This window comes from Eumetopias jubatus, unplaced genomic scaffold, assembly GCF_037043125.1.
Source record: "Eumetopias jubatus isolate StellerSeaLion01/CBP00866 unplaced genomic scaffold, mEumJub1_p1.0 scaffold_13, whole genome shotgun sequence".
In the NCBI taxonomy this organism is placed as follows: Eukaryota; Metazoa; Chordata; class Mammalia; order Carnivora; family Otariidae; genus Eumetopias; species Eumetopias jubatus.
This window is the reverse complement of record NW_028274819.1, coordinates 58798022-58817437: the sequence shown is the minus strand read 5'-3', so window position 1 is coordinate 58817437 and position 19416 is coordinate 58798022. Positions and strand designations below refer to the sequence as shown.

At 36.5% G+C, this 19416-nt stretch overlaps 1 protein-coding gene across 2 annotated transcripts in view; it reads left to right on the top strand.

Moving 5' to 3' along the window:
- Nucleotides 1–19416, top strand: part of RSF1 (remodeling and spacing factor 1) — a 157477-nt gene that overhangs the window by 60818 nt on the left and 77243 nt on the right. The window lies entirely within an intron of this gene.

The following is a 19416-nucleotide window of genomic DNA, read 5'->3' as shown; positions in this document are numbered from 1 at the left end:
AGAGAGAGCACAAGAGGGAAGAGGGTCAGAGGGAGAAGCAGACTCCCCGTTGAGCAGGGAGCCTGATGCGGGACTTGATCCCAGGACTCCAGGATCATGACCTGAGCTGAAGGCAGTTGCTTAACCAACTAAGCCACCCAGGCGCCCTAAGATTTTTTTTTTTTAATTTAAATTTCAGTTAATTAGCATAATGTATTTGTTTCAGGGGTACAGGTCTGTGATTCATCAGTCTTATATAATACCCAGTGCTCATTACAACACATGTCCTCTGCAATGTCCGTCAGCTGGTTACTGCATCCTGATTTAGCCTTCTTGATCTCTTTCAGTTCAGTCTATGCAACTCTAGCTGTCTCTGCCCTAGTTGATGCCATTTTCTCTTACTTGGATTATTATAGGAAACTCCAGGCTGGTTTCCCTGTGTCTAGTCCACTTATCACAATTACAGTGATAAAGTGAAAATCAGAGTGATCTTTCTCCTTTGCTTTAATTCCTTAATGTAGGAGTCCTTGTTGTCTTCTGAACAGAAAATCATTTCTTAACATAGCAATAGAGTTCTTGATGTGATGGCCCCACTTTCTCCTCTGGGTTCTTTTCTTGCTATTCTCTATATTGGTCTCATCAGTATGTACTATATTCTGCCTTGCAGAACTATTTTTGGTTTCCAGAATGGTCATGCTGTTTCTGGCTCTTTGGTCCTTTGTATGACTAAAGTAGGCTTTGCCCTTGAGTGTTCTACCACTCTCTTAATATATCACCTTGCCTTATTTCCTTCATAGTAGTTAATTACTCTCTAAAATCATCAGTTTTACGTTTTTAAGTCTGTCTCCAGTAGAATTAAAGCTCTGTGATGGCAAGAATAATTTTATCATTTTCTATTACATTTTTAATATCTAAACTAGTACCTCGCACTTAACTGTTGCTCAGTAAGTATTTAAGTCAGTAAATGGATGAATGAGTGAAGATTTACCTTGCAGAAAGCCCTGTGTATGTATGAGTCTTACTCAGTGTTTCCTTAGTATTTTGTGGTTATCCTCCATAAGTCATTTCTTTGTGGGCCATATAGTACCTGGCTGGAGTATGTGAAATAGTATACACTGTTTGTTTTGTAATTGTCCATTTATCTTCTTGCATGTATCCCCCTTGCTTCCATTCCATTCACCCCTGCACTAAGATTCAAGTTCTGTGAGATTCAAGAGGTATGCATGTTTTTCAGTGTTTTGCCATCTAATACTAATGGTAGGTGTCAAACATGTTCAAAAATGCAGTTTTATCAGATACCAGTTTTCAGTGCCTATTATTTTAGATTCTTCTTAGAGTAATTTCATATATACTTTAAGTTTTCTTTGATGCCAGCAGACTTTAAAAATATTTATTCTGAAGAATCCCATTGATCCTAATTTAGGTGGCTCAAAGGTCTAGGTTAGAAAGGTTAAGGTTGACTGATACTACACTGCTTAAAATTATGTTTCATATGCCCCCTTGGACTGAATTATAGTTACTTGAGAATCAGACATGACTCTGGGATTTCCTCAATTTGGAGGACCTTGTGGTATTTCTAAGGAAATGAGGTTGGGAAAAAAGTTTCCCACAACCTCTTTTTATTTTTAACATTTAAAAAAATGTAAAGTGCATAGATAAAAAACAAGAACATTATAATGTCCATATTCGTACCACTCAGAATTAATGCTTTTGTGGTTCATTAGTTCCTTTCATATATTTGCTAACTTAGTTTGGGTAGAACTTTTCATGAAATTTAAAATCTGTCCCCATTTTATCATTATTTTCTGGCAAATCTGCCAGATTTCAATTATAATAGTGAACATATATATAGTCTTTTAATTTGTAAAACACTTTGGTACATGTTGCCTAAAACTAAAAGCCAATTAGTTTTACTTCATCACCCTATGCGATTAGCTTTTATAGACCGTATGACAAACATCAGTGTCTTACTGATTGTCAGTTACACTAATTTGTTTTAACCATTGATTTGTTGACTTGGATTTTTATCATAGTTGCTATGATTTAACATTTAAAGATTTTATTTATTCTAGAGAGAGAGCATGCACACGTGTACGAACGAGCTGAGGGGAGGAACAGGGCAGAGGGAGAGGAAGAAGGAGAGAATCTTCAGCAGACCACGCATAGAGCCCAATGCGGGCTCCATCCCATGACCCCGAGGTCATGACCTGAGCCGAATCCAAGAGTTGGCTGCTAAACTGACTGAGCCACCCAAGCACCCCATGATTTGACATTTAAAATTTAGTTTCAGTATATAAATAAGTCCTGCTTTGTGATTATGGAACAAATATACAGATGCTTTTAATCTTAGTTTGCTTTGAGAATTATGTGTTAAATACACATAAAACATTAATTAGATTGTGTTATTTTTGCAGTATAAGAAATTTCTTTAGCACAGCAGTTTTCAAATTGTTTTTCATGAAGCCCTAAGATTTCCCCAGAAATGCTTCTGAAACCCCACGTATTATTAGTCTGCTGGGACTACCATAACAAAATACCACAGCTTATGTGGCTTAAACAACAGAAATATATTTTCTCACAGTTCTTCAGGCTAGAATTCCAAATCAAGGTGTTGGCAAATTTGGTGAGTGCTCTCTTTCTACTTTTATGCTAGTCCTTGTCATCACTGTGCCCTCGCCTGGCATTTCCTCTGTGTGTTCACTGCAGGGAAGGGGCTTGGTGTCTCTGGTCTCAAAGACACCAGTCTTATAGAGCCCCACTCTTAAAACCTCGTTTAACGTTAATTATCTCCTTAAAGGCCTTATCTCCAAATACAGACACATTGGGAGTTAGGGCTTCACCATACGAATTTTGAAGGGACACAGTTCATTTTATAACATCTTATGAAATATCTTCTTGGAAGTGGTTGTGCTGCTCAATAAAAATGGAAGGGGAGTTGAAAATAACTGCTCTCATAAATTACATAGTTCCTTCAACATAAGAATTGATTAAAATTGCGTTCACATGTAACTTTCCAGGAGCACATTTATTTTGTGAAATGAGAATCATCCTTACAATCTATCTTTCCTGGGGTACTAGATCTTTCTTAATTTGTTAGTAATATTGTTTTGTAGAACCTTAAGTGATGTGAGCATGTTAGGTATTACCATTTGCATAAGGATTTGCTGGGGTCATTAAAGCTTTGATTATATTATAGTATGTTTTTGTAAATTATTGTGGACTGTAATTGTAGTAACTTCTTGATTGAGGGTAAAAAGTGTTGAATTAAGAATCAAGGGTTCTAGGAGCACCTAGGTGGCACTGTTGATTTGGCATCTGACTCTTGGTTTCAGCTCAGGTTATGATCTCGGGGTCCTGGGATCGAGCCTGGCATCGGGCACCATGCTCAGTGTGGAGTCTGCTTGGGCTTCTCTTCTCCTTCTACCCACCCCCTCGCCCCCATGCACACACACTCTCTCTCTCCCTCTTTAAAATAAATAGATAAATTTTTTTTTTTTTAATCAAGAGTTCTAGCTTTGCTGTTAAATTTTTGATCCAGGATAAATTAATTTAGTATTTCTGTGACTAATTACCAATTAGAACATAAAATAATATTGGGGTTGGGAGTTTGAGCACCATGTGGGGTGTCGATATTACTTAAATTAAAAAAAACAAACAAACAAATATGAAAGAATATTGAGAAAGAAGCAAGCCCCAAATCGCAATTTTGGGGATTATCAGGTAGTAGTGATAGTTGTGAAAGCACTTTGAAAAGCAAAATTTAGGGAAATGCAAATTGTCAGTTTCACCAGTAATTTGCTTGCATTTCTCAAGTAAATAAACAGTTTATTTTATTTTGGAATGTATGTTTAAACTCCCTTAGCAGGAAAAACAACCCTATTTACTCATGTTATTACCTAGGTTTTGTTATTTGGTTGGGTCCAAAATAAAAATGTTAGAAGGAAAGACTGTGCTGTAATTTCCCCCTTACTGTTCCAATTCAAGGGATAACTTAGATTTTAACGTAATGTGAAATTCTCCACCATCATGGTTTTTGTCATGATTCCAGCATCTACTTCCATACTGTTCTTCGAAATCCAAACTTAGAGAATATCCATTTGAAAACTTTTGACTAACATTTTATTTGAAAATAGTAATAGTGAACCAAAAATATAAGTTCATTTTATTATAGTCAAGCTTCTCCATAATTGCCCACATATGCCATATTCACTTTTTTACTTCCCACTCATTCTTCCACGGCGGGTTTCTGTGCTACCAAAAACACCTTGTCAAAAGAAGGCTTGCCATGTTGTAAAATCCAGTGGACATTCTTCAGTTCTTTTTTCCCAAACCTATTTTTATCATTCTTTCACAGAGTTGAATGTTTTTAAATCTCTCTCAGGTTTGCTTGGTTTCTTTCTGTCTCCAGTTGTGCTTTCTTACTTTCTTTTGCTGGCTCTCTTCTCTGACCGCTGAAACACTGCTCAGTAACAGATGGAGCAGAATAATCTAATAGAAAAGCTGGAAGATGCCTTAAAATAATTCATTTAAACACAATATAATCATAAATGTAGTTAGCTAAGAACCCACAGCTGCTAATGCCAGCCCATTTTCATCTGCCTATTCAGTAAAGATTTTTTGATGGCCTACTCTGTAAGGGACTTAGTAGGGCACAAAGGGGATGTATAAGACATGATGTTCTTGAGTCTGGAGTTCACTAAAGGCAGAAAAGCAAAGTGGGTACACAGAGAAATATAATGGCAGGCAGAATGTAAATGCTTTAAGTTCAGTGTGCTATCTAGAATAAAGTAGTTTAGGGGTATGCAAATATATTTAAAATTTTCTCATCTTTTCAGTATTTATGGTGGAGATTATGACTGATAACAAATAGAAAAGCACTGATTTCTTCCCTTCCTTCTGACCAGTAATGCTTAGGAAAATAATGTGAAAGATACAAGTAGCCAAAAGTCATAAGGCAGGAAATGTTCAGCATGAAAGCATACTTAGAGAAATAATCCACTCAGTAATTTTGATGGAAGGCAATTAGAACAGCAGATACAGGTTGTATAGTAGGCAAAAGTTTGACCCTTGTGCCTTTACTCTTGGTGTTACATTGAATATGAGTATGTTACATGGCAAGAGGAGCTTTATGGAAGTAATTAAATTTATTAATCAGTTGACCTTAAATTAGGGTGATTATCCTGGATTATCCAGATGGGCCCAGTGTAAATTATATGAGCCTTTAAGAGGAGAAGAGGCAGGCAGAAGGCAGAAATACTCAAAGCATGAGAAGGACTCAGCACATATACCCTTCTTGAAGAATGTAGAGGGTTGCATGGAAAGCATGAGAAAGAAATGAAATCTGCCAGTAATCTGAATGAGTTTGGAAAGCACAACTGGAGACAGAAAGAAACCAAGCATGGAAATGGGTTTTTGCTCAGAGCTACCAAAAAGGAGCTTGATATCAGTTTTATGAAACCATAAAGGGAAGATCCAGGTCAAACCAAGCTGTACAGGACTTCTGATGCACAGAAACTGGGAGATAATAAATGGGGCCTTTTTTTTTAAGATGCTAAATTTGTGTTTTATTATATAGCAGTAGAAAACCAATACAGATTGATTATATTAATGAGGGATTTATAATCTGATGAGAAAATTCAACAAGGATTAGAAGTTTCCAAAAATTGCTTACAGAAGTATTTTGCCTCTTTCAAATTTTTATAAAAAAATGTGCTCTTTTCTGTACAACCCATAAATAGAATCATGAAATTCTCATATTAGTACACTTATTTACTTTAAAACTAACTTGCTGCTAAACATTAAACAGATTTACTAAATTTGATACTAAATCAGAAAAGTTAGCTGGAAAGAGAATTTTGGTGTTAGAAAATCTGGGCTCCATTGTTTGTTAGTACTGTTGATCTCAGGAAACTATCTCACTTGTCTGAACCAAGATTGATTCATCTGTAAAACTGGTAAAATGCAATCTTATAGAACTGAGAAACTACCATTTATCTTGCAGAATTGTGAGAATTTAATGAAATTTTGTATGAAATGCACTCCTTATAGTGTGTGACATATTGGTTTCAAGAATAAAAGTATTATTGCAGATAAAGTATCTAAGATAATGGTGAAGCTTATATTTGTCACCTACTTTTTAAGGTCTATAAAAGATGCTGTTACGGTAATTTAGTTAATTGAAGCTACCATACCACAAAACCTGTAGAAGTATTTCCTGGGATGGTAGGTTATTAATTAAATTCTGAAGGTAAAAACAGATGACTTTATGTGAAACAGGAAGACAAATCAAGATGTGCTCAGCATGGAGCCATCTTTTCCCTAATGATTGTAGGGAATCAAAGCTGTGTTCTGTTGGTTGGCTACTTTACATTGTTATTCTCCTAATTACTTCCTTTATAAATAAGGAGAGGAGAAAGCACCTTTGTGTGTATGTGAATTCTCACTCAGCCCTTACAGAGTAGATCCATATATTGATATTCCCATTTTGCAGATGAGGAAGTTGTATTTGCCTCTATAAAAATTTCTTTCCCTCACCAGAATTCATGAGAACTAGACCCTACATGCCTTATACACTGTTATGTACATCAAAAAGTCCTCAAATTATGTCCTGCGGCCTATTTTTGCAATATCTATCTATCTGAGAGAGAAAGTGAGCAGGGAGAGGGACAGAGAGGGAGAGAATCTCAAGCAGACTCCATGGTGAGCCTGGAACACAGGCCTTGATCTCACAACCCTGAGACTGTGACCTGAGCTGAAACCAAGATTTGGATGCTCAACCAACTGAGCTACATAGGTACCCCTGCCTGTTTGTGTAAGACTCATGAGCCAATAATGCTTTTTCACAAAGAACATTTATAATCAGTTTATTGAAAGAGAATCTCACTTTGAATTTGTTTTTTTTTTTTTTTAAGATTTATTTATTTGAGAGAGAGAGAATGAGAGATAGAGAGCACTAGAGGGAAGAGGGTCAGAGGGAGAAGCAGACTCCCTGCCTAGCAGGGAGCCTGATGCGGGACTTGATCCCGGGACTCCAGGATCATGACCTGAGCCAAAGGCAGTCGCTTAACCAACTGAGCCACTCAGGCGCCTGAGAATCTCACTTTGAATTCCAGTTGAGCACAGTTATCCACCTCCCCTCAAATAATTCCATCCTTATTAATACATCTATATTACAAAAAAGTTGAACTCAATTATTATTATATATTACACATGGTATATAACATGAGATAATGACATAGTATATCATATTTAATATAATTGCTATTATATTTTAAATTTTATCAGGAAAAATTGTAGAAGTGCTTTCTCTATTAATACATAAGTACCTTTGTAAATATACTTGATTTACGCTCTTGGCCCACAAAGCCTAAATATTTTATCTGGCTATTTTCAGAAAAAGTTTGCTGACCCTTGATATACATCATGCCTACCACAGTGCTTAGCACATAGGGGTTTAATAATTATTTTTTGAAAGAATAAATGAATTGAGGTTAAATAACTTTGCAAAGGACACAAAGCCAAGTTACCCAACCTGGTCTTTCTGATTTTATATCCTAAAAAACAGTAAAGTTCCGTTTATGGCAATGAGAAATAAATCCTTAAGTTATTTTAGAAAGGAACATTATAATTATTTTCTTAGCTGAATCACCACGAGTGGACATTTTATATAATACCAGACATAGTATGGATGTTGGGTATAATTTGTAAATATTTGACAATAGCCTTATTTATATTTATTTATATAAAGTTATTAGTTGTAGTATAGCTTTTCTTTTAAAGAAAAAAGATTTTATTTATTTGAGAGAGACAGCACGCATGCGAGCTTGAGCACAGAGGGAGAGGGAAAAGCAGATTCCCCACTGAGCAGAGAGCCTGATGCGGGCTTGATCCCAGGCCCTTGAGGTCATGACCTGAGCCAAAGGCAAGACGCTTAACCCACTGAGCCACTCAGGTACCCCTAGTATAGCTTTTCTAACAATAGAATTTGAAGATCTAAGTACAAGTTTTACTGCGGCCAAAAGCTGTATTAGGATTTTCTTCTTAGGCATTCTTCTGTCTGCATTGTTAAGAGTACTGTTGATAATCCAGAGAAGTTGGCAAACTACAGCTCACTGCCTGTTTTTGTAAATAAAGTTGTATTGGAACACAGCCACATCTGTTTGTTTACATATGATCTATGACTGCTGTCATGCTACAGTGCCAAATTGAGTAGTTTATTTAATAGAGACTGTATGCAAAGCCTAAAATATTTACCATCAGCCCTTTGCAGAAAAAATTGAATATCTAATCTGGAAGGCACATCAACCATCTGTATCTCTATTTCTTTTAGATCTATCCTTTACGAAATTAAAATAGCAGAAAGTCACATGGTGGTTAGCAGTTGGGTAGATAAGAACAGCACGAATGAGCAAGAAACACATCTGTACCTGCTGCAGAACTACTTTGTTTTTTATGATCTCTTATATTAGTTGTTGGCTGGTTCATAAGCAGATAAGAACTCTGTGCACCTTTTTGACTGTCATTTACCTAGCTCCAAGCGTACTGAGTGACTGAACAAATATGTTTGTGTGATGTCTCATCAGTAAGTTTCCTTGACAGTTTATTACTAGAAAAAGTTTTATAAACTGACTTCCCTGAGTTGTAGCTCAGGCTTTATACAAAATTACAAACATCTCCATTTATATCCAGCTTACTGGCTGTTGAACTGGTGTCACCTAAACAAATCAAACTCAGCATATCAAAAGTCAGATTCATTCTCTTCCTCCTCACACCTCTTGTACATACTGGATCCATGATGTGTTCGTGTTACCAACATTCTGAGTCCAAGCCATGATTTGGGCATCGGCCCAAAGCCCTCCTTGTCCACCCACACCCATAAAATAGCCAGGTTCTGTTGGCTTTTCTTCCTGTTTATTTCTCAGATTTGTCTTCTGTTCATCCTTATTGCCATGGCCTAATTCAGGTAGGCCTTTATCATTTCTTGCCTGAAATGTCATCTTCTACTGATTAGCCTCCTGGCTTTTAGTCTTGTACCTTTTCACTGCCTTCTCCTCACTGCTACAAGAATGACCTTTTAAACACAAAGATTTAAAAGTGACTTATATCACTTTCTGAATGATTTAGTGGTTCCCATTCACTCAGAAATCTGAACTCTGTCATAGTATTCAGCGCTCATGATGGTTTAGCCACTTCTCTTCGGCCATATCTAATGTCATTCTCTCCTGTGCACCCTATTATTTGGCTCCTGTTCTACACCATTCACAGAACCTTCTGTCTTTTTCATTCCTCACAGTTTTTGCATATATCGTATCTTCTGCCTGGAATGCCTTCCTACTAACTTGTTTTCCAGGCAAACTTAATTTATCCTTTCTATCTCAGCTCAAGTACTACTTTCTCCTTAAGATCTTCTCCCGGAAAGATTTTCTTTCATAGATTTATATGTAACTCCATTATAGAAAATATCATATGGCCTTTTTTTTTAAGATTTTATTTTATTTATTATTATTTTTTTTAAGATCTTATTTATTTGACAGAGAGACAGCGAGAGAGGGAACACAAGCAGGGGGAGTGAGAGAGGGAGAAGCAGGCTTCCCGCTGAGCAGGGAGCCCAATGCGGGACTCGATCTCAGGACCCTGAGATCATGACCTGAGCCGAAGGCAGATGCTTAACAACTTAGCCACCCAGGCACCCCAAGATTTTATTTATTTATTTTAGAGAGAGAGCGAAAGAGAACACAAGTAGGGGAGGAACAGAGGGAGAGGGACGAGCAAACTCTGTGTTGAGTGCAGAGCCCGATGTGGGACTCGATCCCACTACCCCGAGATCATGACCTGAGCCAAAAATCAAGAGTTGAACACTTAACCAACTGAGCCACCCAGACGCCCCTATCATATGGTTTTTATAATGAATGTTCACTATGTACTAGGCACTATGTTTAACACTCACCTTTGAAATAGATACTTTCTTTTATGCACAAGGAAATTGATTTTGAGACATTAAATACCATGTTTGGTCTCACATTGCCAGAAGTGGCAGAGCCAGCATTCAAACCCAGGACTTTGTGAATCTAGTGCTTCAAAATACCACTAATATTGTCCTTCCTATTTGTCTTTTTTTATAGGTTGTAAGCATCTTGAGTGCTTTTTTTTCATCTTTCATGCATCAATTTTAGATGATTTAAATAATCACTTAGTTTCAGTTTTCTTTGAGTTGTCTGCTGATAAGCTCAACTCTATATTTGCTTCTTCGTTGTACTCTTTCACTGTATTAGGTAGTTTTCTGATGGAATTTTGACTTTCCCTGTTATGAGACTCTTGATCTTTTATCTTTCTCTTACCATCATTGTGCATAATCTATAATGGAGACCTGTTTCTTTTCCTTTTGAAGTCAGTAGAATATAATTAATGTAAAATTCTGTTTAAGTCCAGAGCACATATCTGGCTTCTGCTAAGCTGCATCTTAGTAGACTGCACTGCTACTACAAATCATTCAGCATTGGCATCTGTTTGTTATCTTTTGTTAGTGTCTCCCTAAAACAGTTGGACTAAGTAAGACCTGTAGAATGAGCAGAAATTTGTTAGGAAATTACCAGTAGCTTAGCTCATTGTAATATAAAGTACCTAGAGAGAATGGTAATGAGGGGAAGTCCAGGGATCATGTGAAAGGAAGCTATTGTGATAATCCAACTGAGCAATGAAGAGACCTGAGTTAAGGTTTTGGCAGTAAGGATGGAAGGAAGAGGGTGGATATGAGAGCTATTTGGAAAGCAGAATCAGTAAGTCTTGGTAACTGATAGAGGGAAACAGAGAGGTATCTAGCGACACAGTGCAACCAAGAGCATTCATTGTATTGCCATATCCTACACTTGCTGGTGTATATTCTCCAGTATCATCTAGAGTGTAAAGGAACTCGAAAATCTAGCCGGTGCCTTTTTACTTTTAAGGTGGAATCACCCTCCTAAAAATAAAGAAATCCAGTGAGTGGAAATTGAAACTAGGAGTTCTGCTAGGATCTCTTTAACTCCTTGCTTAGTTGAATAGGCCTTGGCCTTAATTGAGCTTCACATTCCTTTTTAACTTGGTGAGTCACAAAGAAATTTCTCTGCAAGTGAACTCTCAATGCTTCCATGAAACTCCTCTATTTCCTGTTGTTGTTAATGACTTTAGATACCACATGAGCAATTGTATACACCTTAGCTGTGGCTAATGAATATCAACATGTTAATAAACAGATACTTCCTTCAACATATTCAATACCTGTGCTTTGGCTTTCCTCCTGCTCTGCCACCTGCCCGAAGGCAGCCATATAACAGCCTTGAAAAATAAGGGGAAAGCCAAGTTTTAAGAAATTATCCTTTAAATGAAATCACAGTTGATTTCCTTTAGCCTCAGAATAATTTCTAAGAGACAATGGCAATTTTTGCTGTTTTTCTTTGATTTCTGTGATTTCCTCAATGCATGCAACACTAATGATTTAGAGATGGTTTTTCAAAGAAAAAAGAAGTGCTATTATGTTGAATGTAATCATTGATCTTAAAAGGTTCTTGATTTTATGAAAAGTTAAATATAAAAATAAATATGTTTCTTAGAATAAGCAGGGTTTTTTCTGGGGCTTATTACTTGAGAGATAATGACATTGAGTAGAAAAGAACCTAATATGTCTCATTTGGGGTGTTTCCCCCTAATCAGAACCATACCTCATTCATTTATCCCTCAGAAGTAAACGGAAGACAAGGGCTATCTCTGTCCCTTGGTTCCTTAGTAACAGGTTTAGAAATATTTTGAAAGTGACTGAACTTGGTAGTAGATGGCCTTAATCAAAATGGCAACTTCAAAATGATCCATTGTTTTTACTCCCTAGGGATGATTGTTGTCTATTGTTAGCAAGGCATTTATTTAGCATTTTTAAGCATTAGATATTTCTCTACTGCTATATTTATTTTTCAAAACTAAACTAAGGTTTGTTATCTTTAATTTTTATTTGCCTTGTTAATATGTTAATTGGTGTTTTTTATTGAGGTGCAATTCTTAGAACATAAAATTTGCAGTATTAAAGTATATTCATTGGTTTTAGTATATGCACTATGTTGTGCAACTACAACCACTGTCTAGTTCCAGAACATTTCTGTTACCCTCAAAATAACCCCCATACCCATTAACAACAGTCCCAATCACAACCCCCTCTCCCATTCCTCTGACAACCAATAATGTACTTCTGTCTCTGGATTTGCCTATTCTGGACATTTCTTGTAAATGAGAATCATAAAAATTATGTGGCCTTTTGTATCTGACTTCTTTCATTTAGCATAATGATTTCAAAGTTTATCCATATTGGAACATGCATCAGTATTTAATTTCTTTTTATTGCCAAATAGTATACCATTGTATGGATAATACCGTATTGTATTAATCCATCATCAGTTAATGATCATGTGGAATTTTTTCCCTTTTTGGCTATTAAGAATAATTCTGTAAACAGTAATATACCAGTTTTTGTGTGACCATGTATTTTCATTTCTCCTGTCTATATACTAAGAGTGTAGCTGATGGGTCATATGGTAATTTTCTATTTTTTTGAGGAACTGCCAGACTTTTTTTATAGCTGCTGTACCATTTTACCTTCCCACCAGCAATTTATGAGTGTCTCAATTTCTCCAAAACTTAGGTTTTAGTAATAATGCTAAGGGCTAATATTTGAGAGCTTACTATATACTAGGTCTTATGCTATTTTACATACATTATTTAGTTCAAAACACACCCCAATCATGGCAAATTAAACTACTCCCAAGGTCACATAGATAGTGGATGCTGAAGCAAGGATTGAACACAAGTTTGTCTCATGCCACAGCATGAATACGTAATGGAAAGTATTTCACATATTGGAAAATATTTCCACATACTTTTAACTTTGTAAAATGTTCCCTAAAGAGTACTGTTTACTCTGTGGTAAGGTGTGAGCAGCCATAATTTATGCTCATAACTGAATTGTATGTGGTGATGTAGCAAGAGCTAGATATGTAATGGGGAAAAATAGGAACTTTGCTAATTACTGTGTGTATAAATTACTTCTTTTGAACCCTCTGTTTTCTCATGAAAGTACATGTGAATATTCTCAGCATATTGCCTTGTCAAATAGTTGGAAACTAGCAAATGTTATTTAAATAATAATAATAATGAATTAGAGGGGCGCCTGAGTGTCTCAGTCATTAAGCGTCTGCCTTCGGCTCAGGTCATGATCCCAGGGTCCTGGGATCAAGCCCTGCATCAGGCTCCCTGCTCTGCGGGGAACCTGCTTCTCCCTCTCCCACTCCCCCTGCTTGTGTCCCCTCTCTCGCTGTGTCTCTCTCTGTCGAATAAATAAATAAAATCTTAACAAAAAAATAAAGAATTATAATGAATTAGAGAAATAACAGTGATTTTAGGGAACTTTTTTTCTTTGCTGTGGCTGGTGTCCTTTGGAAACTAACAGCAACTTGGGCCAAATTATCTATACTTTTGGATATAGAAGTACTGGGTTTTATTTTCTTTGGTTTTCTACTGAACTCCTATGTGACTTCAGGTGGTCCAATGAATGTTTTGTGATAATAATATACCTGAAGGCCTTCCCATAGAGCAGCAAACTGAATTACCTTAATTATGGCTGGGAAACCTCTGTGACAAGTGTGCTCTTGAGTAGACTTCAGGAACGCACTTCTCTTCTTCAGATGTTTTCTTTTCCAAGCGTGCACACCTGTCAGTTATATACTTAGAAGTACTGCTCCTTCATAGCAGTTATTTACCTAGTAAACATTCCTATAACTCAAATATTAATGTTTTCAAAGAAGTTATATAAAAATCATAAAGTTATTTCTCATTGCTTTAGCTCAGCAGATAAACCTAAGAAGTAAAAATAAAATCTTGTAGTTTCCTAAGTATAAAATGTTCCTACCATTAAAAATTGTTGTGTTGCTATTATATAGTTGTCGCTATTTTTGTTTGAGCTGAAAATGAGAGGATGGAGTATATAAGATTTATGTCAGATTTTAAAAACTTCTGGGGCACTTGGGTGGTACAGTCGGTTGAGCATCAGACTCTCGGTTTTGGCTAAGGTCGTGAACTCAGGGTCATGAGTTCCAGTCCCTCATTGGCCTCCTGCTCCGGATGGAGTCTGCTTGGGTTCTCTCTCTCTCTAAAATAAATAATATATCTTTTTTTAAAAAAACCTTGTTTTGACTGTTGTCTATGGTATGAAATATATATATATTTATGAAATTTAACAACTTGCAAAATTCAGGATACCCTCCCTCCTACCATATGCAAAAATTAAGTCAAATCCTGTCAACAACCTAAATGAAGGAGGTAAAACAGACCTCTTAGAATAAAACAGAGGGATAGATCTTCATAACCTTAGATTTGGCATAGATTCTTAGATACGACCCCAAAATCATGTGAACAAGAGAAAGATGAATCGGACTTGATGAAAATTAAAAACTTGTGCATCGAAGGACATAGTGAAGTGCAAAGACAACCTACAGAATGGGAGAAAATATTTGCAAATTATATAAGTGATTAGAATTTAATATCTAGACTGTATAAGAAACTCCTAAAACTCAACAAAAGGATAACCCAATTTAAAAATAAACAAAATATTTGAGTAGACATTTGTCCAAAGATATACCAAGATTAATAAATTAGCATATGAACGGTACTCAACATCTTTAGTCATTAGGGAAATGCAAATCAAAACCACAATGAGGTATCACTTTACACCTAATAGGATGGCTATTAAAAAAAAAAGGAAAGAAGTATTGGTGAGGTTGTGAAGATATTGAAACCCTCCTATGCTCCTAATGGGAATGCAAAATGGTGCAGCTGCTGTGGAAAGCAGTTTTGCAGTTCCTCAAAAAGCCAAACATAGAATTGCCATATGACCCAGCAGTTCCACTCCTAGCTGTATCTTTAAAAGAATTGAAAAGACTCAGATACTTGTATGCCAGTGTTTATTGCAGAATAACTCATAATAGCCAAAAGGTTGTAACTACCCAATTGTCAGTCAGCAGATGAATGGATAAACAAAATGTGGTATATTCATACAATGGAATATCTTTCATTCCTAAAAAAGAATGGAGTTCTTATACTTGCTACAACATGGATAAACCTTGAAAATATGTTAATGTGAAAGAAGCCAGGCACAAAAGGACAAATATTGGATGGTTCCACTTATATGAACAGTCTAGAATAGGCAGATTCATAGAGACAGAAGGTATATAGGTTACTAGGTCCTGCAGGGTGGGAGGAGAGTGGGGAGTTTTTGCTTTGGGTTAAAGAGTTTCTGTTTGGATGATTAGGAAGTTTTGGAAATAAAACATGGTAATGGTTATACAACATTGTGAATGTAATGCTACTGAATTGTACACTTAATGGTTAAAATGGCAAATTTTATTTTTACATTTTGTATATATATAAATATAAATATAAAATTATATATATATGTATACACACACACACATCTCACCACAGTAAAATTATGAAGAGTACAACTGTCAGGGAATTTTCTGTAGATCTAGACGTAATCTTAGCTTACACATTTTCACGGTCATGTTGGATACAGAGCATGCATAAAAAGGGAAGCCGTTCGGGACGCCTGGGTGGCTCAAACGGTTAGGCGTCTGCCTTTGGCTCAGGTCGTGATCCCGGGGTCCTGGGATTGAGTCCCGCGTTGGGCTCCCTGCTGCGCGGGGAGTCTGCTTCTCCCTCTGCCCGCTGCTCCCCCCGTTTGTGCACGTGCTCTCTGTCTCTGGCAAATGAATGAATAAAATACTTTTTTGGAAAGGGAAGCCATTCAGTATAATTTAGGGTTTATTAACCTTAAAACTGTGAGTTATTTTACTAGCAAAAACGAGTTTATTAGGGAATAGCAGAGACTTTTGATTAAGGACAAGCAAGCTGGGCAAGTCCAGAGAACAGAAGAGAGGACCTCTCTTTTATGGAGGGAAGGAGGTGTTGGGAAGGACTATAAACTAGGAGTCCTAAACTGAAAGTTTGTAATATAATGGCTTTTCATTGGCTGAGTTGTGACTGTCTCTCATTGGCTGGGCCATTTACTGGCAAGAAGAAAACCTGGCTGGGGTAGTCAGGTAGTACTTGTTCTGTCTGCAATTGACTAGTGGTAGGGCGTGAGAGCTCCCCCTTCTGGCCTCCTGTCTGCATTTTAAATAAGGTTAATTACCCAGAAAATAAATGTAGGAAATTAAAACAAGTCAGTCACCAATAATTTTATTTAAATCTTAGACATGTTATGTATGTATGTATATGAAACAAAAATGTCATGAAACGATGTTTATGTACAGTTTGAAGAACACTGATCTACTTCCTGCCAGCTCTTAATTCCTTCTGTTTCTTCTTAAGTTACAGTTGGTTCTAAAAATAGTTTTAGGTTTGCATTTACATAAGGAAGTTATAGCATGGTGAGTATTTGATAGGCATCTTTCTTATCTCTTTTACTAGCAGCAAAACCTCCACTTCACAGGTGAAGATCCTGAAATTCAAAGAGGTAATTGATTGAAACAAGATCACATTTCTGATAGGGAGAGCAAGGGTTTGAATCTCAACCTGTATGATCCTAGAGCCTTATCTCCACTTTTACCTAGATTACTGATGTAAAGCAGATTTCTTAGAAAGAGGCCCTTAAGAATCACACTCTTCATTTTAGTTACATTTTAGGTATATGGTTAATCTTACTTATGAATATAAAAGAGCTATGATAGAGATTTTGTTTTTCTTGCTAGACTTATTTCACATATTTTCAGGGTACCTTTTTCCTTGACCAAGATTTCAGAATAGGCTACTTTTGAGAGTAGCCTTTCAAATTTTTGCCATGTGTAAATGTGCCCAATTTATAAGTTAACAGAGATTTTAGCTGCCTGTCCCTCTAATCCTGAGCTCCTTTAGCAGGAGTTATAATATCTTATTTATCCTGGTGTCAAGCACAAAGTCTGGGACACAGTACATTCCTGATAAAATGTAGAATGAGCTAATTAATTAATACATGCAAAACTCAGTTGGAGTTTTGGTATTCTTTCTGATTTTTAAAACCATGTTGCTTGAGAAATCTTGCCATTGAAATATTTCCTGTATATATTTTAAGGAATTAAACATCCATTCTATACAAGTCTTAATGCATTCTTATAGGCATACCCAGATATTCCCTAATAATAGTAAATTTTCTCAATAGTTATAGCAGAGAACATTGACACAGTAAATATTTATTGAATGACCACTATCAGCAAGGCCCTGTACTTGGTAGGTACTATAGAAAATAGAAGAATCAGACTTTGTATTTACTTTCAAAAATCTTGTAGTTTTACAGGGTTCCCACTTCAAATGAAATGTTATATTGTAATTGTATGTATGTATTGAAATGTATATTGTTCAAATGACAGTTATATTGTAAATAGTAAGACCATATATTAATCATGAAACTTACTGCTTTTGTAAAGTGCACATGCACTAAGCAACCTGAATCTGCCTTTCTTAAGTAGCTTAGCTCAAGCTTCAACCCCTTTCCCTTGAATTGTTGGAAAATAGGCTTTAGTGGGTCTCCTAGACGTCAGACTCTATTATCCTGTCTGTCTTGCACAGTGCAACAGAACTGTTTTTTAATAGTGCTTCCAAATGCTTGTTGAGCCCCCATATTTATGAGCCATGACCTATTTTCACAGCCTTGCTCCCTCCCTTCCCTCACGGCCTTGTCTGTGTCCACTCCCAAACCCAAGCACTTGTGATCTAGAGCTCTAGGGCTCAGCAGAAAGAACTCCTTTCCACTTTCACATTGACAGGACATACCAGTATCACTCACATCCCCCTGGCTTTGCATATTCTGTTTTTTTTTCTTCCTGCAATTCTTTTCACCTCCTTGCCTTGTAAAACCTATTTATCCTTCAGGTCCTAGCATAAAAGTCACCACTTAAATAAAACTTTACTCTTGAGTTGTTGCAGTTGATCTCCTTTTATGCATTGGCTGAATTAGGGTTTCTCTCCTCTCTATTTTTGTAGTAGTTGATAAATCTATTAGTTACTCAGTTTGTAGATAACTCACTGAGTCCTTCTCCCCTGTAATTATATGTTTACATCTCTCTTTCTGAATTCTGCACTTCTTAAAACAGAGACTCTTAATTCAGCTTTCCCTTCCCAATATTTAATATGTTCAGCAAATGTTCGGTTTAGCCCTCCAAGAAGAATATTACATACAAAATGGTTGGACATACTGAAATATTAGGTCAGGGAGACTTGGTGAGGTGTAATTTGAATATAAAGAATGGACCTAGATAGTTTATAGTTCTCATTCTAGCCTTTGTTCACAATTCTCTTAGTGACAGCTGACCTGATTGGTGTCCTAAATATATATTGATTTCACTGTAATAACTAATAACCGTAAATAACTAAAATACTAAATACTATTACTCTCATTCCTTGGGTAAAGCACATAACTTCTGAGGATAAGAGTACATACATCTGAAGCGTCTGAGAATTGACTGTATTAATATTTTATTTATTTTTATTTTTTAAAGGTTTTATTTGTCAGAGAGAAAGAGCACAAGCAGGGGGAGTGGCAGGCTGAGGGAGAAGCAGGCTCCCCACTGAGCAAGGAGCCCAATGCAGGACTGGATCCCAGGACCCTGGGATCATTACCTGAGCCAAAGGCAGACACACAACCGACTGACCCACCCAAGCGCTCCAGCTGTGTTAATATTTTAAAGCAATAACAACAGTAGTTGGCACATAGTAAACATGCAGTAAATGTTAGCTGTTACTATTATTCTAGTAAGAATTTTTAATGTTCTTAAAGGTGTGCTGTCTTGGATGGTGGTTAACCTAAAAGAATTTTTTTTAATTGAGGTAAAAGCATTATTTTTGTGTTTCATTCATTTATTCATCAGATATTTTGTTTTGTATCCGCTGGCTCTCGTACTTTGTTACAAGCTAGGGACATGAAGATGAGTCGACTTCTCAGAGCTCAGCTGTAAAATTCTTGACTCAGATTTGAAAACGTTTGTATAAAGACTGTATGATCCAGTGGAAAGAACTCTGAACCAGGAGTCATAAGCTTCCAGTCTCAGCTCAGTCACTAACTTTGAGCGAGATACTTCTTAGATGTCATATATATCACCTCAACCTCATTAGGTACAAAACAGATCTCTTGTTAACTCCCTTCTCTTAGGTATTATCTTAATACCTTCGTTTAAAAGTACTTTCATCCTTCTGTTTGTTCAGGCTAAGGAATGTAGATGTGACCTTTGTTTTTCCTTTCCAGTCACTGTCCACATCTGTTCTATCAAAAGTCCTGATGATTCTACCTCCAAAATACAGCTACTTCTTTTCCCACTACTGCCACAATAGTCCATGGCTATCTCTTGCCTTAAAATTGGTTTCCAAGTTTCCATTTTTTCCCCTTTACAA